Here is a 20,617-nt window from a genome sequence, read left to right as displayed (position 1 = left end):
AGGCATGAAAAGACAGAAACTGGCCATTTTCTAAATGTAGATTTCATGCCTTTCACCATCATGGTGTATGGTGGATTTCATTTTCAAAGGTCAGCTCTGCCAACCTATTTTACTAGCTAACATAATTTGTTCACAGGAGGGCGTGTGTGTTTGCCGGGGGAGGAAAAGCAGCAGATTCATGCAGGGTTGGGAGCTCTGGGTTCTGTCGCCAGCCGGCCTGACCTTGATTCCCCGTTTAGCCGCTGAGAACTTCTGCGTCCCTAAGCACATTGTTGAAGCCCTCCTGGGCTGGGAGCAGTGGGATTTTCACATCCTTCTTCTTCCTTATCAGTGTTTTCTAAAATTTTGTCAGTGAATTTCTGCAATGAGAAAAGCATGAAGATTATTTAAAAGAAGAATTACTTACAATTAGCTTTTTATTCAGATGTAAATAGATGTTGGTAAAATGCATCCACTTACACATTTATGGAGTGCCCACTGTGTATTAATTAGGCACTCCGCCAGCTCTTAGAGATACAAAATGAATAACACACACAGATGTACAAGCCGCTATCGCAGTCTACTGGGGGAGATGGACACCGACATAATTTTAACGAAATATAACACTACCACATGGAGTTCTCAATATATTTTTTTGAAAAGCAAGAAAAACACTTGGAACACTACTGGGTGCATGATAAGTGCTCAATAAATGTTGGGTAGTTGTTAATCACGAAGTCCTTTGATAGAGAAATGGCACAAAGCTACCAAGATCGCGAACAAGGATGGGAATAGCTACCTGGAGAACGGGGGAGGACAGTAAAGGAAGGTCGTTAGGAAGGAACATTTAAGCTGAAGGTAGCAATAGGAAGGGTAAGGCATTCCAGGCAAAGGGAACAGCATGTGCAAAGCCACTGACATATGAAGACTTCGGAAGGCTCAGGGGAGCTCTGAGTGGCTCAGCATGGCTGCTACATTAGGGAGCAGTGGGAGATGCGGCTGGAAAGAAAAAGCAGCTGATAATGAAAATCATAGCACCTCCTGTGGACAAAGCTCTATTACTCTAAGTGTCTTGCATGTATACATTCATTCCATCCTCACCGCAACCTGGTGAGGTAGTTCTGTGATCAAGTCCCTTTTACAGAGGAAATGGAGGCACTAAGAAGCAGTGATTTGCTCAAGGTCACCCTACTAGTTAGGACGGAACCCAAATACAGACCAGGGCAGCTGGGCTGCCTCTCACAGTGCAGAGGCAAGAATCAAAGTAAGTGCCCTAAAATAACAAGGCTGAATTAGACTTCATCGCAGAAGGGCTAAGTAAATCAAACATGCTAAATTGTGTGATGCAGGGCTAGACTGTCAATGGCAGTGGTACTCACTCAGCTCTTTGGGTTGGGAGAGTTAAACGAGTTAATGTATTAATATACATAGAGTGCACTGAAGGATGCCTAACACGTACGAACTGCTGTATCATTGTCTACCATCATTATTATTATTACCTGGTACCAAAATCTACACGTTCACACTTTCCATCAGTGTAGTAAAGAGGTATATTTCACACTGGCCCAATTTCACTAATCTGAACCGGTAGAATCTTGCCCTGTTCATTGGCCTTGAATATATTCTCCAGCTCGCACTCAGGGTGTAGATCAAGGCGCCTTTAAACATTTATGACTTCTATTCCTTATGAATTGGGGAAAGACTAGCCTAGGGATATGAAACCTGCCACTGAGCAGCCACTAGCATCCTCCGGAAAGAGAGGCCAGTGCTCACTGGGTTGTGTATTATAAACGGAAAGCAAATGTTTCCCTGTCAAGTTAATTTACTCTCACTCTTCCTAGAACTATTACCTACACAGTCCTGGAAGTGACAGGACTCAGGACTTCAGACCAGCAGGTTAGAGAACTGACCCAGGGAACTGCAGCAGAGAGTTTTTCCTTGGCCAGATTCTTTAAACGGGGTCATGGGGAGGTATTTAAGCCTGAAAGCAAGGGGTCATGGTCCCAGAGTCCCTGACTGAGATCGCACTTCCAGAAGTCACTTCTTAGTAAGTCCTGATTCAAGGCCACACTGCTTGTCTGTCAACTCCCTAAAGCAGAAAGATGGAATCACCTCCTACTCCAAGGGCCGACTTGGAGAAAGTGCTCAGTATATATTTGCTAAAAAAAAAAAAAAAAAAGAAGAAGAAGAACAATGAGCAACATTAGCAAAATTTTATCTTGAACCGAAGGGTTAATGAATGGCAAATACTGTTTTTTAAAATGTTTGCTTCTCTCACCACCTTTAAAACAAGAAACACAATTATAATTTCTGTCATTGCCAAATAACCCCCCCAGCCCAGGTAAGGGGCCATTTTAAATAATAATCTTATCAGGAAAAGACAGTTTGTAGGTAGAAACAACAACCTTACTGTTTTGAAAAACAACAGTTCAATGGGGGATTTAATGAAGGCTGACTGACCAGTTGTAAAGGAGGAGGGGTTGGCTGAGAAATTTAACCCCTCTTCCGTAAACCTCAGCAAAAGAATGGTTTGAGTTTAGAATATATGGGTCAAGTCTAGAACAAGGGACAGAACTGGTCAGGGATGGGAACGAAGTAGAATGAGGGGGGGTTTTAGAGTTGTGTGCAATTCACTGCCTCCACCCAGATGTCCACAAATGACACCGTTACATTCAAAAGACAGTAAAGAAAGAATGTGATGTGTTCCCTACTTTTTACCACAACAGTGGATCTCAAACGTAGGGAGGTTACAGACCACCTAGAACTAATGGACTCTTTGTAAACTGGCAGTAATGATCTATTAAGTTTCAATGTAACCGGATACAGATATTTGAACTAAACTAGATAACACCCAGATAAAAGCAAGCACCGGTGATGTGGGATATTTTTATAAAGAAAAAAAAATAAAACACATAATTTTGGCTCTATTTTTTTCTCTGAAATTGGGAAGAGACTGATTATTTGAGATTGGTTGCAGGACATTAGTGTTTTACAAACACATGGCGCGAGGACGACTAACTTGAATGCCAACTTGCTCCTGAACCTCGAAGAGTGGGATACCAAGCTTCTCCGGATTCTTCTAGGTTTTTTTCTTTTTTCAAGCTCCTAATCCAACTTTCCAGACCCCACCCTGTCAGAGTTCTCTTCCTCCCGACACACAATCTAGGTTTTTCTGGTGCTATTCCAAGGCTGAGTTAACATTCATTCTTTCCTCATCTCAAGTGGCCAGTGGACCAGGGACGTATAAACGTGTAGCCCAGCATCTCTCACGTTCCTTCAGAGTCCTTGGAAACTGCAGCTGGGGCTGCTTTTGGTCACCAAGAAGAACCGTAGATACACATTCCATTCACAAAGATCCATGTTCGTTTCCTCCTCTACATATCTGATTTGATTTCAGACTAGTAGAAAACAGACCAATTCCTTAATCCAGGCAAATCTGAAAGGTGCATTATTGCTGTCCTTCCAGAATTTGAAGGAATCCCTCTCCCTAACCCTTTGCTTAAACCCAGCTTTCAAATAAGAATCTGCCACTCAGTCACCCTAAAGACTGTTAGTACTTGCCATGTTGATGGGGCCCAGTGCTATGACATTAGCTATTTGATCTTTAAATAAAGCCTGTGAAAGCTCTCCTGGGAAAAAAAAATCCATGTACGGGCACACAGAAATTTTACATACCGTTTGGAGGTTTAGAGACAGTCCTAAGCGTGTTCATTAAATCCATAGTGACAAAACAAGATCCAAAAAAAAAAAAAAAAGGGAAGAAAGAAAGGCATTTCGGGGGGGGGGTAGGTTTACTTCCTTCACTTGTTGGGGAGACTGTGGGGCAGTGTCTTTGGACTTTTGCTAACACCAGCAAGATGCAGTAAGAGCTAAGAAATTACTGGGAAGTCAGACTGTCAGAGAAGAATGCTCTCTGTCCCCGAATACTACCCCCCCCCACCCCATCCCCAGCCCAAAGACACCCATGCTTGGTCCTGAAAAAGGCACAAGAAAGGTTTGACAGTCCGGAACTTTTTCAGGCCTCTCTGAGATACACCTCTGGCCATCTTCAGCTTCCCTTTTCTCTGCGGCGATGCGGGGTACCCCTGCTGCCTCCCAGAGAAGTCAGGGGCCCCTGCTCTGTCCGCGCCCCAATCCTGCCGCACAGACGTGCCAGGGGCTCTGTTCCCGGGCTCAGGGCGCCCCGCGTCCCTCCGGGATCAGCGCAGGACCCCCCGCACCCATCTCCCGCCCGCCCGCCCGCCGGCAGCTCCCGGATCCGACCTCCGCTCACCTGGCACCCAGCGCGCGACCCCCATGTGCCCCGCGTGGCCGTCGGAGCGCGCCTGCGTCCTGGCGGCGGGACAGTCAGAGCCCAGGCGGCGCGCACCGCCCCAGCCCTTCCCACGCCCCTGAGCCCCAGGGCAGGTGCGTGCTCCCGGCCAGCCCCAGCAGACAGCCGGCAGCATCCTCCCTTGCCCTAGGTGGATGCGGACGCGGGACAACAGCTTCCACACCTGGGGAGCTCAGGACATCCACCATGCCGGCTGGTCGCCAGCCTGCATAAAGTATCAGCAGAGGTGGTCTCCTGGCCCAGGAGGTTTGGGGTCCCTGCTGCCTGGCAGCAGAACCGCCAGCACCATCGCCTGCTTGCCCACAGTTCAGGGCCTTTTATCTAGCTTGGAATGGAAGCAACTTCAATCTGACCCTCTAAATTAAAGACTTCCACTGAAGTGTCTTTTCACTGTATCCAATGACAGGGCTGTCCTCCAGCACTCTGCAAAGTCGTTTAGAAATAGTTTGTGACTGTAAGAAGAGCATTTGTCTGGATCTCCAGATCAAGGTCAAAGCCCTCTTGCCATAGGATTGGGAATAGCCACTTCCCTTCTCTGAAACTCAGCTCCATCATCCAAGATAACAGGGCTCTGAGTCATTGGACTCTACGGTCCCTTCCAGCATTAAAGACGAGTTTTCTGTATTGCCGAGCAGAGATGAGTGGAGAAAATCCCTTCTACGCTCTGCTGTGAAAGAGCATAGAATGTCCATCCGCACTTCCATGTTGGTGGGCAGTAGCATGACAAGTCCTTCCTGTGGGCATGAAAGCCTGCTTGAGCAAGAATGGCAAACCAGGCATTCTGGAGCCCAAGTGAGAAGACTCCTGTCCAGCTGATGGTTGGGACTGCACTACAGTAGGTTTTTTAAATTTATGCTTGTCATTATGGTGCAACCACTCTGGAAAACAGTATGGAGGTTCCTCAAAATGTTGAAAATAGAGCTACCCTATGACCCAGGAATCACACTACTGGGTATTTACCCTAAAGATACAAACGTAGTGATCCGAAGGGGCACGTGCACACGAATGTTTATAGCAGCAATGTCTACAATAGCCAAACTATGGAAAGAACCTAGATGTCCATCAACAGATGAATGGATAAAGAAGATGTGGTATATATACACAATGGAATACTATGCAGCCATCAAAAGAAATGAAATCTTGCCATTTGCGATGATGTGGATGGAACTAGAGGGTATTATGTTGAACAAAATAAGTCAATCAGAGAAAGACAATCATCATATGATCTCCCTGATATGAGGAATTTGAGAGGCAGGGTGGGGAGTTTGGAGTGTAGGGAAGGAAAAAATGAAACAAGATGGGATTGGGAGGGAGACAAACCATAAGAGACTCTTAATCTCACAAAACAAACTGAGAGTTGCTGGGGGTGGATCTGGAGAGGGTGTTTGGGTTATGGACACTGGGGAGGGAATGTGCTATGATGAGTGCTGTGAAATGTGTTAGCCTGATGATTCACAGACCTGTACCCCTGGGGAGAATAATACATTGTATGTTACTGAAAATAGTTAATAAAAATTTATGCTTATCATTATTATTATTTGAGTCCCAGTCTTTCTAGGGAAATACTTTGCATTAGGAGAAAAATTATTCTCCAGTTTTACTGTTTTAAATCACTTCCTCAATCCCTCATTTGGAACTATAATAGCCCTATTTTGTGCCAATCTCCCCACACATTCATTTATCAGACATTTGCTGTTTGATTACCCTGTATCAGGCACTGAGGAGATAAGGAGGAATAAGACATGATCTCTAACTTCTAGGAACTCATGTCCTCGAAAAAAATAAACAATTAATGTAAAAGGTGATTAGTGCTGACATTGGTAAATTAGGGTGCTAGAAGGTGCATAATCCAGGTATAAGAGAAAGAGAGATCAGAAAAAGCTTCCTGGAATAAAAAGACATTTTAACATTTTTCCATGATGAGCAGGATTTCTAGGTAAAGAGGAAATGGCTGAAAGAAATTATTTAAGAGTAAGTGTTAAGCCCTAAAATCTTAAATGTGCAACGAACATTTTAAAATATCCAGTTCTGGGGGAGCCTGGGTGGTTCAGTAATTAAGCATCTGCCTTCAGCTCAGGTCATGACCCTGGGGTCCTGGGATGGAGCCCCTCATCGGGCTCCCTGCTTAGCAAGAAACCTGCTTCTCCTCTCCCACTCCCCCGGCTTGTGTTCCCTCTCTCACTGTGTCTCTCTCTCTGTCAAATAAAGAAATAAATACAATCTTAAAATAAAATATCCAGTTCTGGGAATATAAGATGGTGCAGCCACTATAAAAAACATTATAATGTTTCCTCAAAAAATTAAAAATAGAATTACCATGTGATCCAGCAATTCTACTTCTGGATAAATACCCAAAAGAATTTAAGGTAGATATTCAAAGAGGTATTTGTACACCTATGTTCATAACAACATTACTCACAGTAACCAAAATGTGGAAGCATCCCAAATTTGGCATGTACAGGTAATGGAATATAATTCAGCTTTAGAAAGGAATGTTTGACACAGGCTATAACATGGATGAACCTTGAGGATATGATGGTAAATGGAAAAAAAGCCAGTCACCAAAGGACAAATACTATGTGGTTCTGCTTGATTGAGACTAGTAATTAGACTAGTCAAATTCATGGGGACAAAAAATAGCCATCACTTTACCGGAAAACAATGTTCTGGTTCTATCAACTAGATGATGATTATGAGCTTTATTTTCTTTTAATGTTTACCTGTAAATATAACTTCTTACTACAATTAAAAATTCTCACCTATAAGGTAGTCATTTGCAGGGAAAAAAAATCCTAACCAATATAGATCTTAATCATTCTCCAAATAAGAAGAATGACAATTTATGTATCTTGAAAACAGCTTGCATTAGAAAATGCTGTCACTAATTCAAGCTATATTTAAGTTTCAAATTTAGGTCTTTTAGCAACCTAAGTCAAAGACATATAGGGTGAAATTCAACTTGCATTTAAAATTGGTCTCTTGCCCAGATTCAGAAATGTACTTTCTTCTTTTAAATAAGCACTCAGTGGAACAGGATTCTAGCACTTCCATTCATGGCTCTGGGAGCCATACATGTACCACCTACAATGTTCTGCAATCTCTCCTTCGAAGCAGAGGATGGGACTTATCTTATGAAGACCTGGATACTCAGAATTTCCCCAGTCAAGAAGCACTGATATCTTAAAACCTGCTGCTCCAAAAAGATCCCAGAAAATCTGCAGTAGCATTCTCCAATGAGCCATTAATTATCGAGTTGGGGACTGGCAGGGGGAAGGAGTAACACATGAGTTCTCATCTGAGCTCTTTCTCAGTTGAGTGAGAAAGAGAAATGGTTAGTGACAGTACAGAGCATTCCGTTTCTTTCTCCCCTGGTTATCCTGACCCGAACATCAATGATCATGTTTCCAGACTGAGTTTAACTATGGCTGAACTTATCATCCCTGACCATCATTTGTATTAACCGTGTGTTTTATTTTCTATATTCTGATGCTTTGACATTTGGGGCTTTGCTGACCTGGGAAAGACTGCCTCCCCCCAAGTTAGCCAAGTTCTAGAGAGAGTAACTCACTAGAGAGTATATTTTCAAATGCAGACCACTCAATCCAGAGCTCATATCCCAAACCACTTCCTCTATCTGGCTCTCACACTCTGGGCCACTATCTCTCTGCCCTAATCATTCCAAGACCAGTTGGCAGACAAATAGGGACAGCCCCTATGCCCCAGAGCCCACTGAAATTATTCCAACCAGCCTATTTAAGTCTGCTTCCTCTCCCTTGTCTGTTTCTTCCCACAGAAACTATAATATAGTACCCCCTCTCCTTTAGCCTCCTGGCCAACCCCAGTGCTTGCCTGAGTTTCCTGTTCCCTGGTGTGGCATGTCCGCTCCTCTTGGAATCCGTGAGCATAACAAACTGTCTTCTCAATCAATTTCTGATCTGTTGACCTCACCTGAGTAACAACAAATCTATATTTTGAACACCCTTTATAGCCTTGTCAGACTTTTTGTAACTTCAGCTACAATATATATCTTCGTATGATAGTAATAGTCTGCTGAGATTAATTTTCTTGATTGAAAAAAAAAAAATGGTTAACTTGCTTTCCAATGCCTTTTAAATGGATTGCTCAGTGAAAATGCACTGTTTAAATAAGGCGAGTTTTTGATCCATGCTCTCCTAGGCAACAAATTCCATTATTGTGATGCCTTCCAGATTCCTGCAATATCTCTCCAATGAAGAAGACATTATGCTGTAGTGGACAGAAGCCCAGAAGTTTGAAGCCTGAATTTTAGTGTTTAGAAAGCAACTCAATTAGCTGGGAAAAGAAATTCCCTTTGTAGGCTTCCATCTAGGAAAAGCCGAGGTTGGACAAGACACTTTCTACAGCCAGTTTCGGATTAAAGGGATTTTAGTTGCAAAAAACCTAGGAGATGCGCAAAGCTTTGTTTCTTAGAGAAGTAGCTGTGCTATTGCTATGCCAACGTGAGTCATCTTCTTTGCTTCTAGGTGAACATTATTTGATGATTTTTACGTGTTTTCAAAGGAGGCGTTGTTGTGAACACTTCTTTGAAAAAGAGGCTTTTCTGGGAAATTTGAGACTGTTGGGAAAGAGATTGATTGAACTGACTATCTTCAGACCCAATCCCAGTAAAATCTGCAAGATGAGTAGATACATTAGCAGGATCTTGTGGATAGATAAAGAGCTAAGCAGTGAGTACAGCTAGACTGTTGGCCAGAGCAAAGAACGGGATTGCCACTCTGCTCAGGAGGAATGTTAATGTGAAGTAGGGTGACCAGTGGAAGCCAGGAGAAATGGAGATTAGAGACAAAGAAAAGGTGGTATAGAGAAGTCAGAGAAGAAGAAAAGGCACCATGAAGAATTGAGATCCTTCCCTGATATGAGGAAGTGGAGATGTAACGTGGGGGGTTTGGGGGGTAGGAAAAGAATAAATGAAACAAGATGGGATCGGGAGGGAGACAAAACATAAGAGACTCTTAATCTCACAAAACAAACTGAGGGGGGCTGGGAGGAGTGGGGGTAGGGAGAGGGGGGTGGGGTTATGGACATTGGGGAGGGTATGTGCTATGGTGAGTGCTGTGAAGTGTGTAAGCCTGACGATTCACAGACCTGTACCCCTGGGGCTAATAATACATTATATGTTTGTAAAAAAAATTTTTAAAAATTATTTAAAAAAAAAAGAATTGAGATCTTTGCCTCTCTGGTTCCTGTATCCCATCCTTCTGACCATATTAACTACTCTATGACTCAGAAAGACATTATAAGACTTAGAGATATGACAAGGTCTAATAAAACACTAACTACTTTATGAGACTTTTTGTCCAGAAGTTCTTTTTTTTTTTTTTCTGGATACTTGCTGTACTTGTAGTCTCTACCATATTATCCAGCATTTATTCATTTTTAAATTGTTTCCTAGTTTAACGAACTGTAATTGTTTTGTAACTTGAGTCTTGCCTAAGTCAACAGGGTTGTCTCCATCTTGTTCAAGGGGAGTTTATATTCTCCTCTTTGGATCTTTTTTTTTTTTTTTAAGATTTTATTTATTTATTTGACAGAGATCACAATTAGGCAGAGAGGCAGACAGAGAGAGAGGAAGGGAAGCAGGCTCCCTGCCAAGCAGAGAGCCCGGCATGAGGCTCTACCCCAGGACCCTGGGATCATGACCTGAGCTGAAGGCAGAGGCTTTAACCCACTGAGCCACCCAGGCGCCCCTCCTCTTCGGATCTTTAACAGCATGTTACATAGATACACAGCAGGCAGTAACAATCGCCTATTGCTTTGGCAGTAATTACTATAACCATGAATCTGAATCCTCATTTGACGGTAATGAATACTAAGTTCTTCAGGTTTCTAGTTACAAGTTGAGACCAAGCAGTTTCCCACTGGTGTCTGGCCAATCTGTTGAGCATATGAAAACAACAGAGGGGGAGAGTGGCCAAGAATTGAAGAGAATGCAAACTATGCTGAAAGACGGAATGGGGTGATGAGGAAACCACTGGGGACCAGAGAACCACTGTAGTCACGGTCTAAGGCGCTGCCCCCAGTTTGTGCAATGTGCCGGAGAGTAGAACAGGAGGAGAGAAATAAGGGTGGGGTTTGCAGGCTGACATGTTTATAGAAAAAGTCTTTATTCTGTCTTTAGGCTAAAGGTAACCTGAGCAGTAGACTGAGGAAAATTTTAAAAGCTGAAGGAGAAGAAAAGATTGGAGAGAGAGAGTTAGTGGATAGGAGAAAAGATCACACTAGGGAGGAATTTCTCAGCAAATATTAAACATGTTTGAATCCTGGCTCCTACCCTTACAAGCAGCATAACCTCATTTTTATACCCGTCAAGCTGGAATAATATGATTGTACAACAATTTAGGTACAACAGACCTAAATGAGATAATACATACAAGTCTTTAGCATAGCGTAAGCTTTCATAAAATAGGAGCTATTAATAAGGCAGGAGCACAAATGTAAAGGAGAAAGGCCACCAACTCCTCTGACATAGAAAAGGGGGATAGAGGAAGCTCTGCATGGATTTGAGGTGGAATTTCATCCTTTCTGACTCCAGAGGTTCTCAACTCTGGCAGAATATCAGAAGCGACAGGGGAGCTGTGGGAAATACCAGTGCTTTCCTCCTATCCCAGACCTACTGAATCAGAAACTCTGAAGGACGGCATGACAACTGATATATTTTTTTTTATTATTTGACAGAGAGACATCACAAGTAGGCAAAGAGAGAGGGGGAAGCAGGCTCCCCGCTGAGCAGAGAGCCCGATGTGGGGCTCGATTCCAGGACCCTGAGATCATGACCTAAGCTGAAGGCAGAGGCTTAACCCACTGAGCCACCCAGGTGCCCCTGACAACTAGTATTTTTTTAAAAGCTCTCTGGGGGGATGCCTGGGTGGCTCAGTGGGTTAAGCCGCTGCCTTCGGCTCAGGTCATGATCCTGGGGTCCTGGGATCAAGTCCCACATCGGGCTCTCTGCTCAGCATGGAGCCTGCTCCCTCCTCTCTCTCTGCCTGCCTCTGCCTACTTGTGTGTACTCTCTCTCTCTGACAAATAAATAAAATCTTAAAAAAAAAAAAAGCTCTCTGGGTACACTATAAAAAGTTGAAAAACAATTAGGATAAATTTTATTCCTCGAGTTTGACTATACATTTTGGAAATAAATACTTCAAAAATTTTAAATAATGCTGATGGCAGCCATGGAAGAATCTAAAAAATATCTCAAAAATATTCTCTTGAGGGGCACCTGGGTGGCTCTCACTGTTCCCAGGTTTGAGCCCTGAGTGGGGCTCCCTGTTCATCGGGGAGTCTGCTTCTCCCTCTCTCTCTGCCCCTCCTCTAGCCTCCCCTCTTCCCGCTCGTGTTCTCTTTCAAACAAATACATAAATATTTAAAAACAAAAACAAACAAACAAAAAGTTATATCGAGCAAAAGAAGCCTGAAATGAAGAGACTCACTTTTTATGATGCCATCGTGATTCCACTGAGATCAATAAAAAAAAAAAAAAAAATCTATGAGGATAAAAGTTAAAATAGTGTTTGCTTCTGGGAGGGGAGGGGGTTGGTTAGAATGGACAATTGAAATCTTTCTAGGTTGATATAAATGTCCTGTATCTTAACTAGGGTGTTGGTTACTGAGCTGAATACATTTGTGCAAACTCATTGAACTATATACTTAAAATCTGTGAATTTTACTGCATGTATTTATACCTATATATCTAATGACACACTCAATGGGGAGCCATTAAAAGTGGTTGAGTAGGGAAGACTAAAACGTAATGAAAATTATTTTTTATGTGTTTAGCACCTTATTATCCACTAGTTTTTCTGTTGAGCAGGCATTTAGTTCAAGTCTACTATCAGCAAGTTTCTACTACGTAAAAAAGGATGTCCCAGGAAACTGTTGGGAGAAAGGAACCAACTTCTTGTTTTCAGTTTAAAGATTTAATCTTTCATAGTTCTTATCTTATTTAGATATCATTATATTTAAGGTATATTCTATTTTGGTTATTTGTTCAGAGTTTCATCTTCTGGTGTTTATGTCTGCAGTTAAGGTTTTCATTCCTCCTTTTGTTCTGTAGACCTTTGAAATGATGGAAAGAGGGGCGCCTGGGTGGCTCAGTGGGTTAAGCCTCTGCCTTCAGCTCAGGTCATGATCTCAGGGTCCTGGAATTGAGCCCTGCATTGGGCTCTCTGCTCAGCAGGGAGCCTGCTTGCCCCCCTCTCTGCCTGCTGCTCTGCCTACTTGTGATCTCCGTCTCTCTCTTTCTCTCTCTGTTAAATAAATAAATAAAATCTTAGAAAGAAAAGAATGTTGGGCCAGAGTCACGTGGTTCCTTAAGTTATCTTCTTGTTTTATGAAAGATGAGTAGATGCAGGGGCCAGTGCCCAGTGTCCTCGCCAGGAGGAGGAAGTTCAAGGATACCAGCATTTCACGCAAACAACGATCGTTGTCTTTACATCTAAGAAGGAAACGTCCCTCACCCACGTGTGCACACACACCCAGGGACTCAGCATAGGAACTCCCCTCACACTCTGTCCTCTGCTGAGACCCCCGCAATGCAACGTGGGGCTTTTGTGAGCCCCAGGAGCCCTAGTAACAACCAGTACAGGATGGTCAGTGTGAAGCAAGTAGAAAATGGTCCCAGCACAGCTTTTACCTTCTGTAGCCCCACTTTTTCCCATTTGCCATGTGTACGGAACCTTAGTCACACTTACACCCTAAAGGAAGTTCAGAGATTCAAATTTTCTTTGGTGCCGAAGTAAAGTTTGTTTGTGTTTTCTATATCAGCCAATGGTGATTGCGTTAACTTGACACCACACTAAAAAAAAAATAATTCCTTACTGGAGATTCATTCCCTTCCTTCCTGCTCCTGCCTCCCTGGACTCTTTCGGGAACGTTAGGCCATCATGAGCTGTTGGAAGTTCATCTCGCTTTCCCCTCCCAGCAGTCACCCTGAGCAACATCGTCTTATTTTCTTTGCCAGCCTTCTGCGTTTGAATTAAAATGCCTCGGAAACACACTTAACAGGCTTCTCTCATTTCTTTATTAGAGCGTTTTCAAATTCTTGCTTTTGACCTTTTGATATTGCTTACATGATTAATGTTTTCCTAGGGCCCTATTGACACAACAGACCGTGTACTAACCTATTAACCTTAGAAAAACCAAAGTTGAAATCTGATTTGAGTGAGGAACCCAAAATAGTTTCCAGCCAGCCTGGGCTTTAGGAACAATAAGCCAAAGGCGTTCATGCCCTGTGGGGGGGGGGGGGGGGCTCAGCACACGGAGGGAGGAGCTGGTGAGTAAGAGTCTGAAATGAAGTGGGATGAAGGATAGCATCGTGTTTAATCTGAGAGGGGCTCGTCTTAGCCCTCACTTTTGGAGAAAAAGGAAAACACACATGATTTAACTAAAGAAGCTGTTAACTCTTTTTTTTTTTTTTTTAAGATTTTATTTATTTATTTGACAGACAGAGATCACAAGTAGGCAGAGAGGCAGGCAGAGAGAGAGAGAGGAGGAAGCAGGCTCCCCGCTAAGCAGAGAGCCCCATGCGGGGCTCGATCCCACTGGGATCATGACCCGAGCCGAAGGCAGAGGCTTTAACCCACTGAGCCACCCAGGTGCCCCAGAAGCTGTTAACTCTTTCTCCGAGTTTTCATAGAAGGTCCTCTGGGGTCCGCCCCTTCCACGATGCGCACTGATGTGTGATTGCCCGGTGAAGTCATATCAGACTGACATTTCATGAAAATGGGGGGAATTTTGAATCCCCTTTCACTGTAAATCCTACTTTAATCCCAATTGTGAGTTTAGCTGTATCCGGACCGTTGTGACACGCTTGCCGCTGCCCAGTGATAATCGCGGAGACAGGCGCGCTCCATTCTGTTGGTCTCCACTTGGAGACCTCACTCATCTCTGTCCCATCTTCAAAAGTGGTCTGTGCCTGGCCTTTGCCATCCCCTGCCATCTCTCTGACCACGTGAAACATACTGATCACTGGTCCTGTGTGCTATAACATGGCTTTTGAGTCTCCAGGGCGGACCTTTCTGTTTTATTTTGTTTTTAACGCCGGGGCAAAGGGATCACCAGAATCTTAAAGTGATATTCTTCGAATAAACACATCCATATTTGGTAATTGTATTGCCTATTTATTTGAAAAGGAAATACTGCCACTCTGTTCATTCATACTGCTTTCAAGCCTGCTTTGCTTGGTTTATAGTCTGTCCCTTCTGCAGGAACGCCTTCTGGGTGAACCAGGGGCAGGGCGGGGAGCCAGTGCAGCCCCAGGCTCCTCCTGGAAAACCTCCTCCTGGAAGCCACCTTGCCTTTCAGTTATGACCAAAGAGCAGCTCCAGGGAAGCCTTCTTATCATCTGTGCACCTTGTGGCGTCAGCTACTTGCCCTTTGAAGGCTGAGCTCTTGAGCGGTGTTCCTTCCTGACAAGTCACCTGAAGGGGACACTGACAGCAGACTCTTTTCGGCACAACAGACCTGTGCACTTATGAGGCCTTGTGCATGGTCCACTATACCATTTGCAGGGTCCCTTACAGAATGAAAATGTGAGCCTTCTTGTTTAAAAAGGAGGAGAGTGCTCTCCTCAGCAGCACATACACATACTGACATTGGGACCATACAGAGAAGGTTAGTTAGCACGACCCCTGTGCCAGGATGATGCCCGAATTTGTGAGGTGTTCCATTAAAAAAAAAAAAAAAAAAGAAAGAAAGAAAGACAAAAATGCCTTTAAAGCTATTGAAATATGAAGGTTTTTCCTTTCTTCTGAGGTCTCCTTTTGATTTATCACGGTATTTGGTGTTTTTTTTTTTTAATTTGCTATTTAATGTCATTCTAAATCAAGAAAAATCAACACTTTAAATGATTAGCATGAAATGTACCATTTATCTTTATATGGTGCAATACCAGTGTGAAATGCAAATAGGGGAACATTCAAGTCATCTATAGCAACCTTGGAATGACGAGAGCCGTATTTCAAAGCTCATACGTGGCAACAGTGGACACACTGCACAGAATGAACTCAGCTTTTCATAGCACACATTCCACAAACTCTATTTTCAGTTACTAAAGAGTAAAGAAATGCTGAAAGGAAAACAAACCATCGCCCTATCTTTTCCTTTCTTTCTATGTCATCATTTTCAGTATCGTTGGCTGATTCAAGAAAGTAACACAAATTAAAAAAATAAAAAATGGTGTGTTGGGGCTCCTTGCTCATTAGCATTCACTAAACTGCCATTGTCTTCCTCTGGGTCTGAAGCAAGTTCTGGTTCAAACAGAAAGCATGGCCTAGAGGGTGGTCAATGACGCCTCTTACCCAGTCACAGATCCAACACACTATATTTGCTGGGAGTCACTGAATTGCTATGCCTCACGGGTCCACTGGAAAGCCCGGCTGTTTGTAAACTTCAGTTGTAAATCGGGCCATAAGGAACGGCAGTGCACTCACATGTGACGTGGAACTTCTCTGTTCACACATGTGCTCCATTGTCCCATCCTGCTTCCCTTACAAAACACAAGTTCAAAGATCTCATTCTTAAGAATGTCAAGACAGGGGCGCCTGAGTTGCTCAGTGGGTTAAAGCCTCTGCCTTCGGCTCAGGTCATGATCTCAGGGTCCTGGGATCGAGCCCCGCGTCGGGCTCTCTGCTCAGCGGGGAGCCTGCTTCCCCCTCTCTCTCTCTGCCTGCCTCTCTGCCTGCTTGTGATCTCTGTCTATCAAATAAATAAATGAAATCTTAAAAAAAAAAAAAAGAAAGAAAGAATGTCAAGACAGCAACCACACAGCATTAAGCCAAACGAGGGACCCTTTGGAGCATGTGCCCAGGGCTACTGCATAGGCTGCACGCCCTGGAAGTCAGCCCTGGCCTTGAATTAGGAAATGTCGTGTTTGACCGACTTGGGGTCAACCTTGGAAAAGTTATCAAAGTCAAGAATTTTTTCAGTAGCGTCCATTAGAAAGAGACAGGTTGCTGTTTCTTATGTGTGTAGACCACCAGAGTTATTAAAATCTGGGTATCTTTGAATGAGTTCTATGACCTCTGGTTCCCTCTTCTATGCCACAGAAGAATATTGTAAACTGTGAAGGGGGTGGGTTACCTCGAGCTTCTGCTACAGCCTTCATCTCGGAATGGCTGCGGACATATGAGTCCCTCTTCTTCCTGAGGCTCAAGGCTGCAGAGTGACCCCCTCTTATTCATTCTGGGTCATTCCTTCTCAGGGCCTTGACTGATGATGTCTTTTGGACATGGCATGTGTGATGTATTAAAGGCTTTGATTCTGGGTGGACTTTGTCTGCTGTGGCTGACCGTCCAGCCACAAAGGAACAATATGTAGTCACTGAGGCCTGGAGAGATAAAAGAGGAACTGTGAAAAATAGACCTTTGCCCAAAGGAGCCATATAATCACCCCACAGCATTGTGTACACACACAAACAAACACACAAACGCAGGGGAGAGGCAGCGAGGGAGCAGTGACACAGATTTCTTCCTCAAGGACTGACAGAGCCAGCTATGTCTTTGAAACCGACATTTTAAAGTTGACTCTGGGCACAACTCAAGCTTTGGTCTTATTAAATCACGGATGACAGGGAGGAGCCCCGGACTTTGCAAATAGTCTGTTTTCCTCAGACACGCCAGAACAGTTGCCAACCACCCCCTCACATCTTTCAATTCTCTCAGAGCATGAACCTGTTGCATGTTACTAGAAAACACCATGGGAATGGTCAGTTCACGTTTTTCTAGTGAGCTGTCCCTGGGCTGTGTCCCCACAGTTTTGTCCTTGTGTACTGGGGAGGGCTTCAGAAACACACCCTCACCTCATGTCATGGTCCTGTGAGCAAGGAACGAGAGCGTCCGTTGTATCCAGGGGCCTGGTGTGCTGGGCTCCACGGTCAGAGCAGCAGCAACCGAACTTCCTCTCCTTGTCCTTGGGCACTGACCTTAGGCCTGCATGTCTGCAGGGAGAAACAAAGACCAGTCTGGACCGGCCTCTGCTCTTGCTCTCAGTCTCTCTCTGGGACTTATCCTTTGGCCACAGCACTGTGCCTGATGTACCTGAAGCCAAGTGAGTGCAACGGCAGGACTGAGTCTAGAACACGGTAGAAAGTGGGACATCCTCATGCCTCACAGATCCTCCCTGAGGAACGTTTCCGGGCACCCACGACCCACCGTGACTGTGTTCTTATCAAGCAACCGAAACAGGCACAGACATGCGCTGAGAGCTTTCCAAAGGCCATGCTCCTGAGGGACAGGACAGCCACTGTATTTGGAATAATAAAAACCACAGTTCAGAGTTTGACTTTGCAGATTTCTAACCAGATAACCTCAGACCAGTTATTTAATTCTGGAGGCTTTTGTTTCCTCCACAGTCAGAGACAAAAGTACCTCCTTGCCTACATCACAGTTTAGAGATGGAACAGGCTGAAAACGGCACATGGGATAAGACACCGTAAGAAAGCTGTTAAAGTCTATTGTGACGTCAAGCCTTACTATCAGGTGCTAATACCATGCCAGGCGGCGTGGAATAGAAGGTAACTAAGGCTGCAGGCTTATCTGAAACCAGCTCACCATCTGGCTGGGGGGCAGGGCTCTATACATGGTACTAATACACTCTTTTAGATCCGCACATTATGTCTTGCTAATAACAAAGAACATTCTGTCTACAGAGTTGATCTATGATTATTTCCATTGTACATATGCGGTAATGAGATGCCAAGATCCCGCATACCTTTTGAAGGTCACAGGCATAGCTGCAGGAAAACGGCGAACCTAAAATATGAAACCTATGAAGTTTAAGTCCAGACTCCGAACTTCACCTTGACACCGTGCCGTGTCCTTTTATTGGTATTAAATGTTTAGTACAGGCAGTAATGAAGTGGGCCTAGTTATGAAAGAGATCAATATGATAATCCTCTCAAAGACCCTATGTATCTTTCCCTCAGAGCCCTACTTCTGGTTTTATGATAAGCTAGAGTAATAGCCTAACCATAAAAACTAAGCCTTCTTAATGTGCCCTCCTTCAAAAAGTTCTCGAAATCTGTCAGCTTAGCTAACATGTGGAGCTTTTGAGGAAGGCTTTTGCGGGACACTCAGACCCTGAGCTCCTAATGCCAGTGGAGAGAGGGTCTTCAGGAAATTGCCAAGCATGTCCCGTAGGTGCCGGAGTTCTGCACACACATGCAGCTAATTCGGCCAATGAACACCATATTTACTAGTATATTTTACTAGGGTTGCTTCATCGTGCCCTCTTGCTTGAAAGTACTGAACTGTAGCCTAGTTCCTTTGAAACAATATTGGTCTCATGCATAATGAAATCGAATTGAATAGCACTTCTGGCTCTTGAGGGAGTCAAAGTGTATGACAGCACAATTACAATAAAGAAGAGGTCTTAGTGAGAAGGCTGACCTAGAGCAGAATATGACACAATTAAGAGCCACCCCATATTCCTTCTTCAAATATCTGGGAGAATTCACTTGTTCCTGAAAGTTCACCTATGTCTTTTGATTCCTCCTTCCGAAACTAATAAAATCTTGATGTGACTATTCCTAACTCTAGCACTGCTGATGACTATCTTGTGTTCATTTTGGCTCTGTCTCCCCACACTGCCACATGAAATACAGAAGCCATCTTCTAAGGGCTTGGAAGAACAGTGCTAAAACTCCAGGGATCTATCTTCTCGATATCAGAAAATGGGGTATTTTTCCTTGAGTGTCTTTTTTCTTTTTTCATGAGTTTTCTTCCGGAGGCTTCATTTAACGTTAAGTGTTGATGAGTGGTCTGTTCAATCAGGTTCCCAGCACATTTTATTGAACATCAATCCTGCGAGCTGAACTTGGTGTTCGAGCGACCCTACTGATGTACGCTCGCTGGTAGAGATTTTAGAGATCTCTTGGAGATCTGTGCCTTTGGCAGAATGCTCCCTCAGAACCAGGCATCCTAGGGGGAGGACTCCAAATCAGACGATTTCAGAGCACTTTCTTCGGTGAGTTTCTACAAGATAGAGAGCAAGTGGACAATGAACAATTAGCCAGGGATGTGGTCAGGGAACCCAAGGCGGCCAGCAGAAGCCAGGCACCCTGAAGCTGCAGCCACATGTGCAGGCTGAGTTTTGGGTGTTTGCACCCTAGAACAACTTTTGGACTAAGACAAGCCTTGTAAGGATCTAACGAGGAACCCAAAATCAGCCCCAGGATGACCTAAATGCCAGTGTTTCCTGGAAGTTCTAAACACAGTGAGATGCAGAAGATCACCATACACGCAATTATTGGTCAGAATTGGCCTCCTCTACTAGGCTCTAAGTCCACATCTCATTGATCACTCTTTGCCCTGTGTCTAGTCCAGGCTCTGGCATATGGCAGCCATTCAGTAAGCTGGACTTATTTCAGATAGGGTACGTCTTTAAGGACCAAGCTATGGGATGTGACCTGGCATCCTGAGAACTCAGCCATTGCCCTGCAATATATACGGTATATTAGCAAACCCCAATTCTTCATGCTGTCCCTCTCCTTGGGGCCGACTCTTGTGAATTCTGAGCAGGAACCTGCCTCAGGAAAACAGAGATGAATCTCTATTTCTGTAGCCTCCTTCAAGTTGAGTGAACTTGGTCCAGCTGTCTCTTAGAATGAGTCCCATTTGCTTTCATTTTAAAACATAGGTCATTAACGTAAATGGAAGAGAGCGAAACGGATGACCAATGACCCTTAGTTTTGTGGGCAATGTGCTGTGTGTCCAAGAGCAATACAAATTTCCAACCCGGACAAGTTAAAGGCAGCAGAGGCACTTTCTCGAAGAACTGAAGCAGCCCCGTGATTTCAGTGTTGGCATTGTTGGTGTTTCCTATAGAACTTTCTTTTTATTTTAAATTGACTGCTCTGTTTTTCACCTCAAGTTCAAATTGTTAGTAGGGACACTGAAAAGATGAAGGATTTAAGTTAATTTGGGTATTTGGGGGGAGTTACTGCAAATGTGGCATCTTTTCACTGGATGAATTTGTGGGGGTGACACATGAGTCCTCCCCACCTCCAGATGCTGGGTCTTTAAATTGTCACGAGAGCTGACATCTTATTGTGCTGTTATGTCTCTAAAATAAGGTGGGTGTATCATAAATTCCCTCCGAAAATCAGGCAACTTTTCCTTTGTTTCAACTCATGTGGAAAATATTAAACATATGAAGAGACATCTTAAGTGGTGGGGTTTTTTCTGCAAGTAGGGAGCTAAGCCAACTATATGCATTTCACACATAACCTCCCAATCCTCCTAGGAGGCCCCATTGTATTATTTTCCATCTTAT

The 20,617-nt window shown here is 43.9% G+C and overlaps 1 pseudogene; it reads left to right on the top strand.

The window, feature by feature from the left end:
- Window positions 1–14,906: 14,906 nt before the first annotated feature.
- On the top strand, window positions 14,907–15,021 carry LOC116871564 (annotated as a pseudogene).
- Window positions 15,022–20,617: the final 5,596 nt, after the last annotated feature.

The sequence above is a fragment of the Lontra canadensis genome, unplaced genomic scaffold (assembly GCF_010015895.1).
Source record: "Lontra canadensis isolate GAN:19392208 unplaced genomic scaffold, GSC_riverotter_1.0 scaffold26, whole genome shotgun sequence".
Classification (NCBI taxonomy): domain Eukaryota; kingdom Metazoa; phylum Chordata; class Mammalia; order Carnivora; family Mustelidae; genus Lontra; species Lontra canadensis.
The sequence above is the reverse complement of the archived record's forward strand: the minus strand, read 5'-3'. Positions and strand labels throughout refer to the sequence as shown.